The sequence below is a fragment of the Macadamia integrifolia genome, chromosome 12, assembly GCF_013358625.1.
Source record: "Macadamia integrifolia cultivar HAES 741 chromosome 12, SCU_Mint_v3, whole genome shotgun sequence".
In the NCBI taxonomy this organism is placed as follows: domain Eukaryota; kingdom Viridiplantae; phylum Streptophyta; class Magnoliopsida; order Proteales; family Proteaceae; genus Macadamia; species Macadamia integrifolia.
Window position 1 is genome coordinate 12,273,318 of NC_056568.1, and position 12,709 is coordinate 12,286,026.

Here is a 12,709-nt window from a genome sequence, read left to right on the forward strand (position 1 = left end):
GTGGAGATCGACATTATTGCATCTTCGACGGTTACTCCTTGCCAAGGTAACCTCACTTTTGTCAAATTTCATTATTATAAATCATTGTAGGCAAGATGTTTGATAAAATGCCTAAGTGATAGTTGTAGTCTATTTGGGGGAAATTTGCATGTATGAGTGCTTCACTATAGGGCATTGTTATAAGCCCAACTTTATTTTATTGGTGTTCAGTGGGTGCTGGACACAGGGGCTATGTGTTCCTTAGTAGGTACAACTACCTAAACCTATTTGCCGTGGGTGCGGCCTCTCAGATCATTCTGAGAAAACTAGGGTGAAGACCTAGCCATTGTATGTCATTGGTGGAAGCTGGAAATGTGTTCCCTTGGCTGTGGGTGCAGTCATAATTAGTATTGAGTAAATGTTGAACCCGACAGTGGGCATTACTCCGTGCATGTAGGCAACTGGCCGAAGCACGTATTTCTTATGTTGTGGATGTGTATGCTCGTATTTGTATTGTGGATTGGAGTGCTTGACTGTAGAATGGGTGTGTACATCTGGTAGACCTGACCACTTGGTGGTGCAGTGTGGATGTGCACATGACTGTGTATGTATGTGATAGTGATTACCGTGTGAGGTTTATGAGACAGCTCTGGGCAGCAATACAAGTTATGTGAGTAAGTTTTATGCAACAGTAAGAATGGTCAGTAGTATACATAGCAGCTCCAGGCAGCATCAATAGACTGTGCTATTGAAGTGCAAATAGTGATTGCCACATCAGGGGTACAGTTGGAAAGTGAAAAAAATATTTGGCACACTGATTCACCCCCCCTCTCAGTGTCAATCGGGACCCAACAGGAAGTAATAAAAACACAAAATAAAAAATAAAACAACTTTTGTTACAAATGTTGACAATAAACATCAAATTTGGCATCACAAACTTGAAAATACATGGAAAAAGTTAAGGAAATGGTGAGTTGAGTCTTGCAACTTGACATTTTCCTTAAGATAGTAGACACCAATTAAAATTATGATGCAAGCTAAGTTCTTATGAATCAACCTCCAAGATAAAATAGCTACGTTGGTCCCTCTAGTATTTATTACACTAGTTTATTTGGCCCCGTTGGAATAATTTGGAGTTGCACTCAATTGAAAAAAAAACACATGTTGGATCCCGGCTAACACAGAGAGAGGGTGAATCATTGTGCCTAAGAACTTTCCCTCATGTTCTTTGACAAGTCACTAGCTGATGTAGCTCACTCTTAATCATAGTATACTGATATTGCTTAGAGCTACTATATGAACTACTAATAATTCTCACTGTTGCACAGAGAATATTCAAATAATCTGTATTACTGTCCAGAGCTGCCTCACAACCCCTATATTGCAATCACGGTTTTTACACACACACACACACACACACACACACACACACACACATAAATATATATATATACAATTATATACACATCCACATTGAACCACTAAGTGGGCAGGTCTACCATGTGTACATACTCATTCTATAGATAAGCAATCCAATGGACAATACACATATGCATATCCACAACACAAGAAATACGTGCTTCAGCCCGTTGCCTATATGAAAAGAGTAATGCCCATTGTCGAAATCAATATTTACTCAATACTACTTAAGACTACACCCACAGCCAAGGGAACACATTCTCATTTCCACCCTTGATTTACAAAGGCTGGGTCTTCGCCCCAGTTTTCTCAATTTGCAGCACCCTTTACAAAGGGGCGTCCTATCTCAGTCCTTAGCACTCACTAAGCACCCAATACAAAAGCATAGATAAATGGGGCTTATAATTAATGCCTTACAATGTAGCTTAGGCTAGTCTAGGATTTCAACATACATAACCAATTAGCTAGCATACATACAAATACAAGAATAAAAATGAAACATGATAGATAGAGTAATGCTTATAACCCTGCTCTGTCTCTGTTCTTGGTATTTGGAGAAGCTCTGGTAAGCCATGGAGCTTCAAAGGGCATACACTAGTAGTGTGGGGACATCCCTCTTCGTTCTTCTTCTTCCCTTTCTTTCTCTTCCAATATGCAACTTCTTCTTCAATAGAATGGGTGGAAAACAAACCCTTTTCTCTTTTCTCTTCCTTCTTGGCACACATTCAATTAGCCATTAAACATTCTCAACTACCTTCTAAAACCCATATTAATGGAGTAAACAAAACTCCCATTAGGCAACAAAACACATCTATGGTTCTATCAACAAAGGCGGAAGCTCCTCTCTTTATTCTTCTTCTTCTTCCCTTGCCTTGAAATCAAGGTATCACCAATACTAACCAACTACCTTTCAAAACCACCTTTAATGGAGTGCAAAGCACTTCCCAAACATCCCTAACTATATTCAATGGAGCACACACAGTCAAAGAGGAGATTCGCCTTCAAAATCCTTAGCCTTCCTTAACTCAAAATCCATTTTTTCTTTTTTTCTTTTTTTGCTTTCATTAGATAGAGGATGAAAAAATTGAGAAAATACAACTTGAATGGACCAAAATGGCCTTGTGTTTAGAAAGTTATTGCAGTTTGAATTGGGCTGACCATAGGTCTCCAAATGAAATCTTTGTACGGTGGCGTAGCTACTCTAGCGACGCACGCAATGGTGCTTCAATACTGGCCATAGATTTTACTCCAATTGGCACCTTTAATTTCAGCCGCATGATCAAGACAAATGTCTATGAAATCTCAGCCGAACATCTTGGATCAAGAGGTTGATTAAATCCTAACCACATAATCATTTATAATAGCATTTAAAATCAGTTGCGTAATGGGAATCTTGTTGAGTCACTCTCACGCAGGGCTGTCAATTAGATACCCTTAGATTGGTCCCTTGATGCTTAGATATAGGAAGATCTGATCATGAGGCTTAGATCAGAATCTTCGAACCATAGAGATGCACACGATCCAGCCACTCATTTAGCATCTAAAGGCGTGGCCTAGCCGCAACTGTTGGATAGGACGAGCCCCTCTCTCCCTTATAAAAAACCAACCATTCTCTTGCATATTTTTCATGTTGAAACTCCACAACAATTCAGAACTTCAAAATTATAAATAAACCCTCAATTTCAAATTTTTATTTTAAAAAATACCTATATTGACCGAGAGGTTTTTGGCCTTTTCGGGTTTGAATTTTTCGAATGATCTTGCAAGAACGTGTATAAATTCTTCGTATGATCTGGGATCCTAAAAAAACGAAATGCGTTGGACCACGAGTCGATGCTCTCTAGCTTTTCAGAAAACCTGATTGTTAAACTCAACCATACAAAAAGACTATATTACCCCTGAATCTTTCGGATGCTGTAACTTTCTCATACAGAATCGAAAGGGAACAAAGACCAAGTGCATTGGAATGATTTGATTTTCTCATAAGGTTATATGGAGAATTTTTATTAAAAAAAAATCATCTTCAGTGCCAAAACTGCCCCTGACTGCCACATAAGTCAGTTTTCTACTATGGATGTCGTAACTTCTTCATACGATATAGAAACTAGACGAAATTAGGTGTGTTGGATAGGATGAATTACACTTTTAACTTTTTCATGAAGAAATTATCCTTTTAGAAAATTTATTTTATTGTCGAAAACGCCCCCGAGCGTAATAGGTCAAATTTATCAGTTTCGACCCAGAATCTCGCACCACTATCATGGATGTATCAATCCACTCCATACATACTATGTGGCATTGTTATTTTATCGGAGAGACTGAATGTTGTCACGTCACCACTTCTGGTCATGTCACCCAGACAACAAGGACAACTAGAAACATCAGAACAACGGTAAAAAAGCCCAAAAGAAAAACTGAAGTTGGGGTTGCCTCATATTTGTTAGAGAAACTGATTAAACTTCCTCTCTCTATATTGGAGAGGAAAAGACATTACCAAAGGTTATTTCAAAAAGATATGTCCAAAACCATATCTTTTTGGAGAGATTGAATGCTATCATACCACCACTTCTGGTCACGTCATCCAGACTGACCACATCATCACCGCCATGTGACCCAGGTTTCCAACAATGACAACTAGTAAACAAAAAAAAAAAAAAACCAAAAGATAAAATAAAGTTAAGATTGCCTCATAATTGTAAGAGAAATTGACTAACTTCCTCTCTATATAGGAGATGAAAAGACATCATTAAGGTTTATTTCCAAAGATATGCCCAAAACCATGTCTTTTCCCATTAAGGCATGTTTGTTATCCATTTGAACAAATCTTCTAATAGTCACACCTGTTAATCATTTAGGTGCCGGTTAGGAAAAGACTCAACTCTCTAACACACCTTTTGTAAAATAAAATAATATTTAAATCTATAATTTTATGACCATTAAAAATTCCAACAGTACTCTCCCTTGCAGGCTCAATGATTTTTCTTAATAAATCTTAAAACATATCTCTAAATTGTCCAATGAGGTTGAAGGCTACACAAGCAACTTCTATCTATTTTTCACTTTGCACTTTCTCTGTCCTGTTTGCCATTATTGTCCGACTGTACACTACCCTTGATTGAATAGTTCTCTATACTATTAGAACTCTCTCCTATCATAATAATAGGGCCAACATGTGAAGACATGAAGTTGATGTTTTCTGTTTTTTAAGCAAGAGAAAAATTCATTATAGTAAAAGTACATCAATATTAAGTTTTTTCGTTCGTAACCCTATCTGCATAATGTGCCATGATAAGGACCATGTCGTTGGTAGGCCTGAGCCAAAAAATTAATGCTGGAAAAAGATGAGAGACATCCAAAAAAAGAGGCATTGTCCTCCGAGGCCACGATGTGGTCCTATGGTAAAAAAATATGTGTTCTAACTCTTATGAGTTGCTCCAAAGTTCCTAATTTTTCACTTGTCCAAATCAGCTTCCTTCAATCCAAGTAAAATCCCCACGCAATGGCTTCAGAAGGTTTCCTGTCATCAAATATATAGTTAGCTATCAGTGAGACACAAATTTTCTTTATGAAAAATAAAATTAGCCCATTTAAATATATTTTCAGAAATGTTGGAAATTGCAGCACAAATCATAATAGTAATATCTTTGTTTGGTACGCATGAAAGTGCAATGTTGGTTGGTTGGGTGGGTCATCTTAATTTGATGAATTCATGAAAACTGTTGTGTGCATAAAACTAACTATTGATTTACTGGTGATAAAATGGCATGTGGATTTAGTTTATCTTTAGTAAATGTAATCTTATTCCTATGTACCCATTAAAATAGCATATGGTGATGAAAATAGTGAAGAAATTATGATGAATATCATCGGGATAATATTGGAGTTAAAGAGGTACATAATGAGATGTTTAAAAGACAAGACAGGTAAGGATTCAGTTTGAGACCCAGAGGGCAACAAAAAAAATGTGTGCCAAATGGATTCAGATTCATTTTGTCAGAGCCAAAAATAGGATCGACAACCATTGATTTCTCTAATATCTCCTTCTTAGGAATTCCTCCATGAACTAGTTTTAGAAAAAGAGTTTAAATTTTGGGTGTATTTGAATTTCCAAAAGAATTACCACCAATGTGAGTAGGGAGATAAGTAAACACACATATTTGAGATTCTAGCTGGGTTAGTATTTAGACCATATTTCAAAAATTTAGCAACCAATTTAGCAGTGAAGACCCCTATTTTTTGAAAGGTTGCACCACCATTTATCAGTATCAAAGTTTAAAGGAATTTTCAAGATATCATTAACTACTGATAATTGCAGAAGTGAGATTAATAAACAAGAATTCCAAATATTGCCAATAATGAAATCACTTACCTGATAGTGGAAGTTGAATTGAGGATGTTGTTGTTTAGAGCAAGTAAGGATTGTGACTCATTAGGAATCTATGGGCATATCCAGAAATTGGTATTACATGCATTTTCAATTTTCCATGTTACTATTTTATATAGAGCTGGGATTATACTTATAATGTTGTTCCAGGTTGTAGATCCTCTATTTTTCAAGGTTGTAGCTAGGTTGAAAGACAGAGAGTAAATAAGGATTGTGACTCATTTGGAACCCATGGGTTTATCCAAAAATTGGTATTACATCCATTTCTAATTTTCCATGTTACATTTTCTAGAGAGCTAGGATTATACTTACAATGTTGTTCTAGGTTGCAAATATTATATTTTTCAAGGTTCTAGGATGAAAGATAGATCTAGTTGGGAAGTAAAAATTACTTCCCAACTACTTCCCAACTAGATCTGTCTTTCATCCTACACCTGGAGAGAAGGCTGCAAGTAACATTCTCTTCCCCTTCTTTTTACTTCCCAACTAGATCTGTCTTTCATCCTACAACCTGGAGAGAAGGCCGCAAGTAACATTCTCTTCCCCTTCCTCGCCAGAAACCCACACCACCGAACACCATTATCACTAGTTGTTCATGCTTTTTCAGGCCGATACACCCTTTTGACACCCTCCCCAAGTCTCTTCCCATCCCGCGATGCTCCTTCTTCACTCTCCTCCTACTCCATAAAATAACCCCCGCTCCGCTTCGGTGTTGTTTTCTCTGGTTTTGATTCTCACCAACAGCCTCTTCTCGGTTCAATCCGGTCTTGACGACGGAGACGGTCGTTCCGATCTGAGCTCTTCCTGTTTCTAAGGGATTTTGATGAGCCGTACCTTGAGTGTTTTGACACTTTTACCCCTTCCTTACACCACTCTCATGATCTCATCTCACACCTCATACCCTCCTTTTGAGGGTGTTCTGCCTCACCTCTCCCTGGTGGATTAACACTTCTCTGTTACATTTAGTTTCCCATGCCCTTGATAATGATCTTTAATTACGAAGCTGAACAACAGTTCATTCCATTGTGGATCCAAATATCGGGCATTCCAAAGTCATGTTTTTCTGATCGAAGAGCCCATTCACAATGCCATTTCAGGTATTGCCAAGTGTATTGAGATGATCCTCAATCCTGTGGAAATCGGTCTAGATCTTCCACCCCTAACAACAAGGGTTAAAGTGTTTTTCAAAAAAAGTACTTTTCCAACATCAGGAATAATTATGGGAACTATACTACAGTTGCCATTAAGTATGAACTTCATTCTATTTGCTTCACTTGTGGCCGATTGCTCCATAGCACAGACTACTACCCTTTTGCCAAGGCAAAGGCTATTTCAATAATGCTTTGACACCCCCAATATTGGTCAATAATTGGCCTTGGTCTGATTATCCCATCCAGCAGTTGAATGATGTGACTGGACCTAGCTCATTAACACACGGAATATCCTACTCTCATCATACTGGTATTCCCATGCTAACTGTTGCTGTTCCCATGCATGAGTTTCAGGCTTTGGATACTACCGGTACTACTTTATCTGCAAATGCACAACCAGTGGTGGGACATCCCACTTCTTTCATGCCACATCAGATGGAGGAAGCTGAGGATTTTTCTATTGCATCATTGTTCGTGGAGAAACAGACCGATCCCATTGCACCGCTCTTTGACAGCTCCAACAATGCAGAGGTGTCTAATCCTAATTCTATGGAGCGCATCGTAGGTCATGGGTTGATTTTTGGTTCCTTTCCTCCTATTCCATTTCCCCTACCACTTGTTCCCACCATCCATAATAAGCAACCATTGAACATGTTTACCCCACCTGACCAGTCCACCCATCTCACACCTGGTCCCAGCCAACCCATGCAGTGCACTGCTTTGCCTGGAATAAACCTGACCAATCCTGTACCCATTACAATTCACCAACACTTTTACTCCCATCCAGGATCCACTCCATCTGGCCCTAACCCTATCTCAGCCAACCCCCCTGTAACCCAACTTGGACCATCCCCATCACACTTTGTGGGCAATACTGGGACGGTTTTTGGTTTTACCCGAAAAAGGAAGAGAAGCTCCATTTCTGTTGCCTTTGATCTTGAACTACAAAGCCTCAAAGCTTCTGTCCTAGAGTCCATCACATCCTCTTCTAGACCCAAGCAGCTGTTCCAGGCACTCAAGGTATGGCTCAATGATTTCTCTTCAGATTCAGACTCCTCCCTAAACAAAGATGAACAATCTCACACTCAAGGGTAGGAGAACAGAGCTGCAGATGGGAAACAGACTGTTGCTGACTCGTCAGACCGGGTACATCCCTCAACTTCTACTCACTCTTTTTTTTAATTCTGATCCATATTATTTGTTTCTTATATTTTGTGTTGTTTTTTTCTTGGTACAAATTCAGCCATAGAATTATAGAAACGCAACCTTAAAACGATGCAGAAGACAATGAAAAAACAAGAACAAACAATGCACACGAATTTTACGAGGTTGGCAAGGTTGCCTACGTCCCCGGTGAGATGAGATACTGCTTCACTATCAATGGAAAATAGGGTTACAGCGCTCATCTTCACACATTTTAGTATTGCTTGCATTACAGAGAAAGAAACCCTCGCTACAAATATATAGCAAAAAATTTTAATCCGAAAAGTACACAATTGCCCCCAAATAAAAAATTCGAGCGGGGGGCTATGCCCCCCTACACCCCCTGCTAGTAGGACCACTGTCCTGCCTGTCGAGATATCGCACCAGTATTCTCTGGATCAAACTGTGACAAAATACAATACATTATACACCAACAAGAACCCCTTACCATTTTTGAAACTAATCCCTTAGTTGCGTGCTATCTTTGTGTTTTGTTATTTGGTTTCTCCCAACCCTATTGCTTTATTCCCTGTTAGGTCATTGTTGGTACCTTTACACTTAAGACTTTGTTCCTTTTTGTAGTACAATGATTAATTTTTCATTGAATACTCTCGGCCCGCATAGTACGTTCACTAAAAAATGCCTGCTCCACCATTGTAAATCCATTCACCCATATTTTATATTTCTGTGTGAAACAAAGTGTACGGATCATGCGAATTTGAAATTGCCAAATTTTTTTGATTCATATAATGCCAGATGGCACGTCAATAGTAAAGGAGGGAAAGCGCATAAGGGAGGACTATGGGCCCTTGCTTCAAGTTCCATCCATGTTGACATTGTCATTTATTTCCAACATTTCTTGGCTATCAGTATAAATGACAGATTCTAGGGCCACTGGTGACTCATTTGCCTATATGCCCTGCCACAGATAAATCTGAGAATTGACTGTTGGCAATCACTACACAGTTTTCTTCAAACTCTCTCCATTCCATTTATCATAATTGGAGATTGGAATGAGGTCTTGTCCAGCTCTGATAAAATTGGAGGGTTGTCGTTCTATCTCTCCCCCGCCAGTGCTATTCTTGATCGATTGATGTCGGAGAATCTGTCTAAAATTAAGTTAAAGGGGTCCCGATATACATGGTCTAATAAACAAACCCCCCCCCCCAAAACTCATCAAAGAATGCTTAGATAGGTGCTTTGTTTTCTCGGGGTGGATTCATTTATTCCCCAATGCCTATGTGTCCAAATTTGCTTCCGCCGGATCTGATCATAACCCTATTACCCTTAATCTCAAAGGGTTAAGACCCTGTTTCAAGAAACTATTTCATTACCAAGATGCTTGGTCACATCACCCTGACTTTTCAAACTATTGCATTTCCACATGGCATATGTATTCTGGCGAAAATTTGATGACCAAACTAACCAACTTTGGTCGCATGCTATCCAAATGGAATTACACAACATTCGAACACATTGATACTCTCAAGCGAGGGTATTTTGAAAAACTACTGGCACTGGAATCCCATGATATGGATGATCACTGTTACTCACAATTACATGAGCATATTCAACATTTACAGTGTATCTTTAATGCAGAATAGGTATTTTGGTTCCAGAAATCCAGATATCTTCACATCACTAATGGAGACAAAAATACTCTATTCTACCATGCCATAGCAAAACATCATATCAGCAGGAAAAGGAGAATTGAGTTTATTTGGAATGCAAATAATGATTTGATTGATGACCCTCAACGTATTGCAAAGGAATTTTCATTATTCCTTCAAGACCTTTATAAGACCTCTAATCCACTCGACCCTTCTTTTGTGGAATGTTTATTTCTGAAGATTCTTTCTGGATGTGAATGTCGAGTACCTTATATCTCTCCCCCTAGAGGCGGAGATCAAAAATGTTGTTTTTGCGATAGGTCCATTCAAGGCCCCTAGGGCCAATGGTTTTCAAGTCTGCTTTTATCAGAAATACTAGAATTTGGTTGGCCCTGACATTACTACCTTTGTCAAGGATTGTTTTAATAGCTACTCATTACCCTCCGGCATCAATCATACGTTGATTTTCCTGATTCCCAAACGAGATGATGCTTCTAGGGTGGAAGAATTCATACCAATTAGTCTGTGCAATGTGTCCTATAAAATCATTGCAAAAATTTTGGCTTCTCAACTAAGGTCAGTTCTCCCAAGCTTCATTTTACCTTTTTAGGCTGCCTTTATTCCAGGCCACAAAATTTCTGACAATGTCATAATTGCTCATGAGATTTTCCACCACATGAAGCGGAAAAAAGGTAAAACTAGCTTTGTAGCTATCAAACTTGATATGTCCAAAGCTTACGACAGGGTCGAATGGATCATTATACGGGCGGTTTTTGAATTCTTGGGATTTGAGGAACGTTGGTGTGACCTCATTAGTTACCTGATCGCATCAATTACATTTTCCATCAAATTAGAGGGTTCTTCTTTTTATTTTTTTGAACCATCACAGGGCATTCGACAAGGTTGCCCATTGAGCCCTTTCCTTTTTATTACAGTGATGGAAGTGCTCTCACGGCTTTTATCCACCTATAGAGAGATGGGCCAATTTCGAGGTATTAAGATTGTTCGGCATGCCCCAGAGGTATCCCATTTACTTTTTGCAAATGATACATTCATATTTTGCAGGGCTACTTCTGAGGATCTCCTGACAATTAAGGTAGTGTTAGATCTTTTTTCTGACCTCACCGGTCAAAATATCAATTTTGATAAAAGTGGACTATTTTTTAGTAAGAATGTGCCCAACAGTGAACGTATCAGATTAAGCTCGATTATTGGACTTAAAGAAATTTCCAATAATGCAACTTACCTTGGCATAAATCTTTTACACCCATGTTCTAGGATAGCCAGCCTTCGTAATGTTGTTGATAGAGTCAATGACCGACTCAGTATTTGGAAATCTCACATGCTTTCCTACGCAGGAAGGAAAATCCTGACTCAGTCAAATTTGTATTTCATTCCTTCTTATTTGATGTCATGTTTTGCATTTTTGGCCAAAACATGTAAGAATATTGATTCAATTTGTGCTCGTTTTCAGAATGGCGGTACATCCAGGGGGTCAAAAAAATTACACCTTATTGCTTGGAAAAAACAATTTCAACCTAGGACTATAGGGGTCTAAGCATTAGGGATGCAACAACCCATAAACAAGTCCTTCTCCTCAAACTAGGATGGAGGTTGTTATCCCAACCCGACTCCATTTGGGCTCAAGTTATCTGCTCAAAATATTTCCATAACAAGTCTTTGTTTGACCCCAAAGTGCTCCACCACTGTGGTTCCTGGGTATGGAATAGTTTGGTATCAATTCTCCCTAGCCTTCGACTATGTGTCCGATCCAAAATAGGCAATGGGAGGACCACTTTTCTTTGGTATGATCCTTGGCTTCTCCAGGATTCATTGGCTCACTTACAGGCAATGGAAGAATTTAACCCATTGGACAGAGGGAGTTCGATTATACAAGGGAACTCTTGGGATTTGGCTCCTCTCTCTACCCATATTTCCTCACATATCACCCACGAATTGGGTAGAATTATCCCTTCAACCCAAGGGGACAAGTGGGTTTGGTCTTTAACTAAGAACGGAGTCTTCTCTACCTGATCCGGAGCCAATTTTCTACAATCTAGGTCAGATTCTCAGGATTGAGACTCATGCCTGATCAATGGTGGAAATTTCTTTGGAAATTGAAAATACATCCTAAATTCACCATGTTCCTTTGGCGCACTATTAATAATGGGATACCAGTCAAGGAACGTTTGGGTAATTGGCTAAATATACCCACTAACTACTCATTTTGTAACATTGTTTGAGATTTAAAATGTAATCACAAGCGTACGGATCAGTGTAGCTACGGGTCGAACACAGGGAGAGCAGCCACTTTATTTTTTTATTTCTTTTAATAATGCGAAAGTGAACCGATTAATGGTTGTGATCTAACTCTAATTACCATCCTAAACATATGTATCTAAAATAACGTCCTAACCATTCGTCATCTAAGAATTTAAAGACGCAAGCCACGCAATTAAAATTAAATAATCAAATAACTGAAAATAAACAACCCACGCAATTAAAAATAAATAAATAAATAAAGGAAAAAAAATGCTGAAATAAAAATAAAGTAAAAGAAATGGGATAAAGCTAGAGAGAGACTCACAACTAGGTTTCTCTACTTAGCCCGAGGGATGCATCATAATATGAGCTTCCCTACTTGACCAGAGAGTCACTCTTACAAGGGTTACTCTACTTGGCTTTAGGGAAAAGGAGACAATTAAAATAAAAGCAATAAATTGATGGTTCTATGGCTAGGAGGGGCAAAGCCAACACATACGTCTAGCCATGAACCTTGGGGGAAAGGGATAGCAATAATGTAACGACTGAAAATAAAAATCCTAAATTAAGAAAGAAAGGGTAGTCAGAAGAGGGAATGAGAGGGGGGAGAGAAGACTACTGAAGGAGCCTACTTATTTGAATCAATGCTTGAACTTGAAAAAAAAAATTGCTCCACGGCTCGTGATCTTGCCACCTAGATC